The sequence below is a fragment of the Chiloscyllium plagiosum genome, chromosome 14 (assembly GCF_004010195.1).
Source record: "Chiloscyllium plagiosum isolate BGI_BamShark_2017 chromosome 14, ASM401019v2, whole genome shotgun sequence".
Taxonomy (NCBI): Eukaryota; Metazoa; Chordata; class Chondrichthyes; order Orectolobiformes; family Hemiscylliidae; genus Chiloscyllium; species Chiloscyllium plagiosum.
Genome location: NC_057723.1, coordinates 78,494,560 through 78,503,959, shown reverse-complemented (window position 1 = coordinate 78,503,959; position 9,400 = coordinate 78,494,560). Strand labels below are relative to the sequence as shown.

The following is a 9,400-nucleotide window of genomic DNA, read 5'->3' as shown; positions in this document are numbered from 1 at the left end:
GAACTGGTCCTCCTGGGAGCAGATGCGGCGGAGACGAAGGAATTGGGAGAATGGGATGGCGTTTTTACAGGGGGAGTGAAGAGTTCCTGTGAAGAGTTTGTGGTCTTCAAAACAGGATTCTGTTTCAAATCCTTTGGAACTCTGAATGCTGCCCCTTTCACAGTTCGAAGGTGTTTGTAGAAAGCTGTGTTTATGTCTAACTTTAATCTGAAGAGCTGAAATATTTTTAGATAAGGCTGTTGAAAAAACTTTGCAGTGTTGACACTTACCCATTTCCAGGCATTGTTGGCCACAGTTGGTTACCTGCTACAACACAGAACATGCACACTGCTTTGGGATTAACTGAAATTGTCACACTTAGAGCAGATTTATTCAGAAATAGCCTGGTAAAAGGAACTATATTGAGAACTGATGTAGAGGAGTACAAGGCAGGAGATTGGTTTCTCTGGGTACCATGGACCCCCACATCAGCTCCAGTCATTCCTGCCCCTTTGTGGGATACATGCAATATTCCTCACCCGCGGCATCTTTGCAGTTTTAAGAAGGAGAAGCAATGGGCTAGTGGTATAACGGTTGGACAATTAATCCAGAAACTCAGCTAAAACTCTGGGGTCCTAGGTTCAATCCCACCAAGGAAGATAGTTTAACTTTAATTCAATAAAGAATCTGAAATAAAGAGTCTAATGAGGACGGTGATTAGATTGTTAGAAAAACCCATCTGGGTCACTAATGTTCTTTAGGGAAGGAAACTGCCATCCTTACCTGGTCTGGGCCTACATGGGACTCCAGGCCTACAGCAATGTGGTTGACTCTTAACTGCCTCCTGGGAAATTAAGGAATGGGCAATAATTGCTGGCCTAGCCAGAGACAACCAGAGGCTGTGAGTGAACAAATAAAAAGGACAAGCAGGGGATAGCCATCAGGGTTTCAGCGTGGTACTGTCATTGGGACGAGGACTTTATGTTGCTGGCTCATTTGACCGTATGGTGAAGAAGACTGTATGATCAGCCACTTGGTAGTCAGAAGAAATGGGAAATTGATGCATTATGCAGGTTGCTTTGGGAGTAAGCAGTCTCCTTAAGAGATTTTCCCTGCAAATCTCACCACCTTTTAATATTTTGTACATGAGTCTTGTCATTGCTGCTTCCTTCAGCTTCTTGCTGATTGTCCTACACGGGCACATTCACTCTGTGAGTAAGAGGAGGTGCTGTGTATAAATCGATGTTTATGACTTAATGTGTACCAGAATTCAATAACCTCCCTCTGTCATTGTTTTGGCAATTCCCTTCCATTAGGGAGCTCTGTATGCCCCATTTTGAGGCATCAGTGACTTCAAATCAGAATACAGAAGGAGTACTTTCCAACCAGCTTCTTAGAGTCAGCATTTTAATTAAAGCAACCACATCTGCCACAAGGTGAATTAGGAGTTCAGCTTCGCCTAATAACAGGTCTGTGGCCATGAACCATGTGTATGTCAGAAGGAGTTCATTAGCATAATAGACTACAGATGGCATTTGGCGTGGATTTGAGGACTGACACCAGGGTTCCTTGTGTTTTAACTTCAGTTAAATAATATCCTTTAATTATAGAATGGTTGAATCAAATTGGTAAGAAGACTCTTAAATTGAGCTAAGATGATTTTGTAGCTCTGTCTGTTTATTCTGCGAGGCTACCCCATGGAAGAGAAGTGTTGTAAATCCTTCTGTATGAAACTCAGAATTGCATCAATAACTTTGAGTTTTTTTCAGAGAATACTCATAAGATGAAATGATCCTTACTTTACTTCCTGGATTTTAATAATCTTGTTTAAAGAGCGTTCAAAATGTTCTACAGAATCACAGTCAAAAGACCAAAGTTGTGACTTAGTCTCCGCTGTGTGTAAGATTCTGTATTTTCTGAAAATGAATTTTATTGTAAAGTCACTTGTAGGTTATCTGATGCAGAAGCATCGTCATGGTCTGCTTGGCCTGAGACACAGCACTGTTCGACTTGGAAAGCACATTATTTTAAAATCCATCTTTACTGATGACTTGCAGAGAAACCTCTGCAGCTACCAGTGACTGAAGTGAAGGGTATTGTGGTTTTCATACAAGCTTCAGGGAAAATTTGTGCAAAGTTATGCTTGAAAGTACCATTCACTATGTACAGAGCACATGGAGTGAGCATTTTCTTTGGTCTCCTTCCTTGGAAAGATGTTGTGAAACGTGAAAGGGTTCAGAAAAGATTTACAAGGATGTTGCCAGGGTTGGAGGATTTGAGCCAGACGGAGAGGCTGAACAGGATAGGGCTGTTTTCACTGGAGCGTCAGAGGCTGACCAGGGACCTTACAGAGGTTTATAAAATCATGAGGGGCATATATAAGGTGTATAGTCAAAGTCTTTGTCCCTGTATAGGAATCCAAAATGAGAGGTCATAGGTTTAAGGTGAGAGGGTGAAGATTTAAAAGGAACCTGAGGGGCAACTTTATCACACAGAGGGTGATGCATGTTGGAATGAGCTGCCAGAGGAAGTGGTGGAGGCTGGTACAATTACAACATTTAAAAGGTATCTGGATGGGTATATGAACAGGAAGGGTTTGGAGGGATATGGGCCAAGTGCTGGCAAATGGGATTAGATTAATTTAGGATATCTGGTTGGCATGGACGAGTTGGACTGAAGTGTCTGTTTTCATGCTGTATATCTCTATGACTCTATCCAATATCTACATTTAGAGATTCGAGCCTCAATACAATACCTAACCTGAGCATTTCCATTCAGTTAAAAATCACACAACACCAGGTTATAGTCCAACAGGTTTATTTGGAAGCACTAGCTTTCGGAGGGCTACTCCTTCATCAGGTAACTAATGGGGCAGGATCATAGGACACATTTTGTAGCAAAAGATCTCAGTGTCATGCAGCTGAAATGATATATTGAACAAACCTAGATTGCTGTTAGATCTTATCTTTAGCTATAAAATCTGTGTCTAATGATCCTGCTTCACAACCACCTGATGAAGGAGCGTCGCTCCGAAAGCTAGTGCTTCAGATAAACCTGTTGGACTATAACCTGTTGTGTGATTTTTAGCCCAGTCCAAACCTGGTTCCTCCACACCATATCCATTCAGGCTGGTCTGTCTGTGCAGTACTGAAGGAGCGTTGCATCATCACAGGTTTTAACTCTGGGATACAGCCAAAGCCTGGCCCTTTAAGAGAGTCTGGATCAGTGGTGCTGGAAGAGCACAGCAATTCAGGCAGCATCCGAGGAAGTCCCAGCTCACTTTCCTGAACGAGAACGATGGAGTTGACCCAGAGTCCTGACTGCAATTTAGATCTGCTGTTCCAGCAACACAGACTGAAGGAATTCTGTTGTTTTGTTCAATCTAACGTACTAATTGGCTGCTGGATATACTTAGAAATAATGAAGACATTTCAAAAGTGTGAATCATTTTCGAATGTGCGCTACATTCTCAAAAGATATGAGTGGAAATTCTTCACTTTTAATTGTCGGGGGATGTAGCAGAAGCAATCTCCAACTGACTTGCTCTTCTCTGGGAGTGATGGGAACCAGCAGAGTTGTCATTTTTGGTCTAGACCAGGGGAATATTAAGGAGATGCTGTAGGTAGAGGAGGAGGCTATTTGAGACACTGTAGCCTGATCACAATGAGGGGGATTTGGGCTTGGTTAACTTGTGGAATTGAATGAAGCTTTCTGATTGCGCGCTGAACTTGAAGACCTCCCAGAAGCTGCTGTCCATTGGTCCGTATATGCTGAGTGTTTAAAACTAAATGTTAGATCATCAATATTTTTGCCAAGTTCTGAGGTACCAATTAAGCCAAAAAGAAACCTAAAAATGTTGGAATTGTACAGCGAGTTCATTATCTTTGAGTAGAGAAAGTTATTTATTATCGAAATACGTGAACCATATTGACTGCTTGTCAATTTGAACATCTTGAATTCTGCTGAGTGAATTCCTATTCAATGCTGTTACAACATCTCCATCCTCAGACTCCAGTCATGATGGAAATGTTCACATCCATTTGACTCATTGCTGATTTGCAAAAGCAACGGAGACATTGATGCCTCAGCACAGGAGATTTTTCATGAGTTGCTATGATCTAATATCATTACATTTAATTGTAGTGGTTGGGCAGTGGACCAACATAGTAATTACTTAAAACAGTTGGAGAGTTCTTGAAATATGTGCTGCCTGTGAGAGATTTTCATGCTTGTGAGTATAATTTAATGATTCCAGCAGGTGGGACTGATGTTATGCATTCTAGGAATGTGCTGGCTGAGTCAGCATTTATTGTCCATCCCTAGTTGCCCCTTGTGAAGGTGGGGGTGAGCTGCCTCCTTGAACCACTGCCGTCCGTGTGCTCTCGGTAAATCCACAACCCGCTTAGGCAGGGAATTCCAGGATTGTGACCCAGCGACAGTGAAGGAACGGTGATATATTTCCAAGTCAGGACGGTGAGTGGCTTGGAGGGAAACTTGCAGGGGGGGTGGTTTCCTATGTTTATCTGTTAGATGATAGACACATCCTATATAGGAACAGGAGTAGGCCATTCGGCCCTTTGAGGCTGCTACGCCACTCAATAGTTTGTTTAGAGAAAATCAGCATAGCTTTGTGAGGGGCAGGTCATGCCTCACAAACCTTATTGAATTCTTTGAGAATGTGACAAAACCCATTGATGAAGGCAGAGCAGTACATGTGGTGTATACAGACTTTAGCGAGGCGTTTGATAAGGTTCCCCGTGGTAGGCTCATTCAGAAAGTAAGGGATACTGGGAAATCTGGCTGTCTGAATACAGAATTGGCTGACCCATAAAATCAGAGGGTGTTGGTGGATGGAAAGTATTCAGCCTGGAGCTTGGTGACTAGTGGTGTTCTGCAAGGAACGGTTCTGGGACCACTGCTCTTTGTGATTTTTATAAATGATTTGCATGAGGAAGTGGAAGGGTGGGTTAGTAAGGTTGCTGATGACAGGAAGGTTGGTGGAGTTGTGGATAGTGTGGAGGGCTGTCGTAGGTTGCAACGGGACATTGACAGGATGCAGAGCTGGGCTGATAAGTGGCAGATGGAGTTCAACCTGGAAAAGTGTTAAGCCATTCACTTTGGAAGGTTGAATTTGAATGCAGAATACAGGGCTAAAGGCAGGATTCTTGGCAGTGTGGAGAAACAGAGGGATCTTGGGGTCCAGGCCCATAGACCCCTCAAAGTTGCCACCCACATTGTTAGGGTTGTGAAGAAGGTATATGGTGTGTTGGCTTTCATTAGCAGGGGGATTGAGTTTAAGAGCTGGCCGCCTCATTGAGGGAAGCTTTAGAGAGGGTGCAGAGGAGACTTACCAGGATGCTGCCTGGACTGGAGTGTATGTCTTATGAAGAAAGGTTGAGGGAGCTAGGGCTTTTCTCATTGGAGTAAAGAAGGATGAGAGGTGACTTGATAGAGGTGTACAAGATATTGAGAGGCATCGATACAGTGGTTGGCCAGAGACTTCTTCCCAGGGCAGAAATGGCTATCATGAGGCGGTGTAATTTTAAGATGATTGGAGGAAGGTTTCGGGGAGATGTCAGAGGGAGGTACATTACACAGAGTGTGGTGGGTGTGTGGAATGCACTGCCAGCAGTGGTAGTAGAGAGAGATATATTAGGGGCATTTAAGCAACTCTTGGATAGACACATGGAAATTAGTACAATGAAGGGTATGTAGGTTGCTCTGAGCATAGACAAGGATAAAGGCCGGCACAGTATCACGGGCCAAAGGGCCTGTACTGTGCTGTACTGTTCCATGTTCTATGTGATCATCACCTTCCCCCTGGAACTCAGCTGTTTTGTCCATGTTTGAACCAAGGCTGTAATGAGATCAGGAGCTGAGTGACCTTGGGGGAACCCAAACTGGGCATCACTGAGCAGGTTATTGCTGAGCAGTGCTTAATAGCACTGTTGATGACCCCATCCATCACTTTATGATGATGGAGATAAACTGATTGGGTGGTAATTGTCTGGGTTGGATTTGACCTGGCTTTTGTGTACAGGACACACCGGGGCAATTTTCCACATTGTCGGGTAGATGCCAGTGTTGTGGCTGGATGGAAGAGTTTGGCTCGGGGAGCAGCACGTTCTGGAGCCTACAGTACTATTGCAGGACTGTTGTCAGGGCTCATTGCCTTAGCAGTATCCCAGGGCCTCTAATTGTTTTTTGACAATACATGGAGTGAATCAAATTGGCTGAAGACTGGTATCTGTGATGCTGGGGACCACTGGAAGGGGCCAAAATGAATAATTGCTGTGGGAGCTTCAGCATTATCTTTTGCACTGATGTACTGGGCTCCTCTATTGTTGAGGTTGGGGACATTTGTGGAGCTCCTCCTCCAGTGAGTTGTTTAATTGTCCACCACCATTCCCCATTGGATGTGGCTGCATCTGATCGGTTGGTTGTGGGATCACTTAGCTCTGTCTGTCACTTGCTGCTTATGCTCTATGCCATGCAGGTAGTCCTGTTTGGTAGCTTCACCAGGTTGACACCTCATCTTCAGGTCTGCCTGGTGCTGCTCCTGGTTTGCCCTCCTGCACTCTCCATTGAACCAGGGTTGATCCTGGGGATATGCTGGGCCATGAGGTTACAGGTTGTGCTGAAGTACAGTTCTGCTGCTGTTAGCGGCCCACAGTGCCTCACGGATGCCCAGTCGTGAGTTGCTAGATCTGTTAGTCTGTCCCATTGAGCACGGTGATAGTGCCACACAACATGGTGGAGTTTATTCTCAATGTAAAGGTGGGACTTTGTCTCCACAGGGACTGTGTGGTAGTCACTTTTACTAATACTGTGATGGACCGATGCATCTGCAGCTGGCAGACTGTTCAGGATGAGGTTTAATATTTCTTCATTTTGATTTAAATTTCCTGTTAAAATTTTTCCAGTTCCTGTCTTTAAATGATTCACATTTGCTTTCATTAACCTGTTGGCTTTTGCCAAACTCTCAAAGCTTTTACAATCTGTTTTTATACCTCTTGCCACTGTGCTTGTCATTTTCTTTGTTATTAATTCCTTGGTCAGTCTTTGTTTAACTTTAAAATCCTTCCATCCTCTGTTACTAATGTGTTGGACAAAATTATAATCCTTTAACCTGATGCAAACTTAACCTTCTCTTGTTAGTCATGCCCGTACTGTGTGTGTGTGTGTGTGTGTGTGTGTGTGTATTAATTATTTAAATATTTGCAATTAGTTATTTAAGGTGTCGAGGTTGTATTGCAAGTCAAGATGTTAATGTGGATTCCCAATCTATCTTGGGTGGCTCTCTCCTCAAAATTGCACTTTGTTTTTTCAAAATTAAGACCCTAGTTTTGGACACTAGTAAATATGTATGAAGCACAACATCATATATGATCATCCTTCTTTTGCAAAGCTATGGATAAATCCTATCTCATTTCACAACATTACATCTGAAATCACCTGTTTACGGGGAGAAAGTGAGGTCTGCAGATGCTGGAGATCAAAGTTGAAACTTTATTGCTGGAACAGCACAGCAGGTCAGGCAGCATCCAGGGAACAGGAGATTCGACGTTTCGGGCACAGGCCCTTCTTCAGGAATCACCTGTTTACCACTTGGTTCCTCTTTATACTGATTTGAGAAAACTATCTTGTGTCCATACCATGCCTGATTACTTCAGATTTAGTTTGTGGTGTGAGTTATCTCCAACAGGATTGTTTTCCTCATGTGGCAATGCTTTATTATCTCCTCAAATGTAAGAAATTGGGTGTGGATACCATGGTATTGAAGAATCCAACAGATATTTATTTTATAACTAGCTATTACGTTCCTCCGGCACATCAGTGTGTGGGCTAATGTTAATCTATTACAACAACTCTTCAGGTGGTTTGTGATAAAATGGAACATGAGACTGTTATACATTCAGGACACATACACTGATGATATCATGATCATATCTCTTAAAGATACTGACTGTGAGACATAACACAGTGTGCCCAGTCTATTTGAAGATTAATGTCTCCTGTAATGACGATATTGTACTTCAATGTAATCAGGAAATTCGAGTTTAAGTTTCTGGTTAGTGGGAGGTACATATGGAAGAAGGCAGCCTGGTGTTTGCTGCACCTTGTTTATCAGCTCCATCCACTGACTCCTACATGTTAGATTTTTAAAGCTAACAGCCTTTACCTTGTTGTCTTTATTCTGCCTGTTATTGTCAGAGCTGCCCCTGCTGCCTTTCCCTTTCCGCCTGAAATTCCGCTATCCTGGAACATTTAGTTCCCAAGTTTGGTCATTCTGCTGCCATGTAATAACTATTCATTGAAATTGATTCAAATTTTACTGCGATCTGTGCTCTTAATTTGTCTACTTTTTGTGGTTGCTTCCTTCATCAAGATGACAGTGCCTTTAGCTTTAACATGTAACGAGTTTTTTTTCCCTTCCCTGATGTCATCTTAATCCTGAACATCATTACTGTCTTTACTGAACCCTCTCTCCCTTTTATAACCGACTTGGATTGTCTTTACCATAATTGCTACTCTGGAGGGGTAACACCTTGTGTTATTCCTTAATCCTGACCTGAATCTCCCCCCTCCCCCATTTAAATTTTCTGGGCAAGCCTGGCTGGATGTACTCTGAGGGGATTACTCACCACTGCCAATCCTGGTACAGTTTCTCTGTGTGGCTCTCCGCCGTCAGACAATTGAACTGTTACCCCCAAACTTCACATCCATCAGGTGTGGAAATTCATCCCATTCCATTATCCCAGCACTTTTCTGAGGGCTCAATTGTGACGCATTGGTCGTGTCCCTGTCCCTGGACCAGGAGCCTTTTGGATTCATGAGAGCCTCCCATGATTTCCTGATGAAGGGCTTTTGTCGATTCTCCTGCTCCTCGGATGCTGCCTGACCTGCTGTGCTTTTCCAGCACCACACTCTTGACTCTCAGGTTCAAGTCCCACCTGCTTCAGAGGTATGTAATAACATTGCTGAGCAGGTTTTTTAGAAACGTAGGTTAATAACAACAAAAATTCCCAGCAGATTCCAAGCTCCACTTAACTGATTTGAAAATTGTTACCCTCCATTTTCAAACCTTTTCATTGTGGTAGCACCCTCTGACCCTGGCAACCTCTGGCTGAATGCACTCTCCCAGCTCTGGATCTGAGTAAGTTCCTGATTCTGCTCTGTCTCCAGTCAGCACTCCTCTACCCTCTGGGTTTCCATGTGTCATGTCACCATCAAAAACCTCCTGTTTGAAGAAATTTATTTCCCTTTCCCTGCACGCTCAGTGTCACTCTCTTTCCCTCACACACACGGACACTCTTCCTCACTGTCTCCCTCACTCTCTTTCTCACTCCCCATCCCACATTCTCTCTCTCTATCTCTCTGTCTCTCCCTCAGTATGTCTGCCTCTATCTATCTCTCTCTC

The 9,400-nt window shown here is 43.5% G+C and overlaps 1 protein-coding gene across 2 annotated transcripts in view; it reads left to right on the top strand.

Moving 5' to 3' along the window:
* The window catches only part of LOC122556827 (NEDD4-binding protein 3 homolog), a 123,868-nt gene that overhangs the window by 89,430 nt on the left and 25,038 nt on the right, over positions 1–9,400 (top strand). The gene's annotated exons all lie outside the window — the stretch shown is intronic.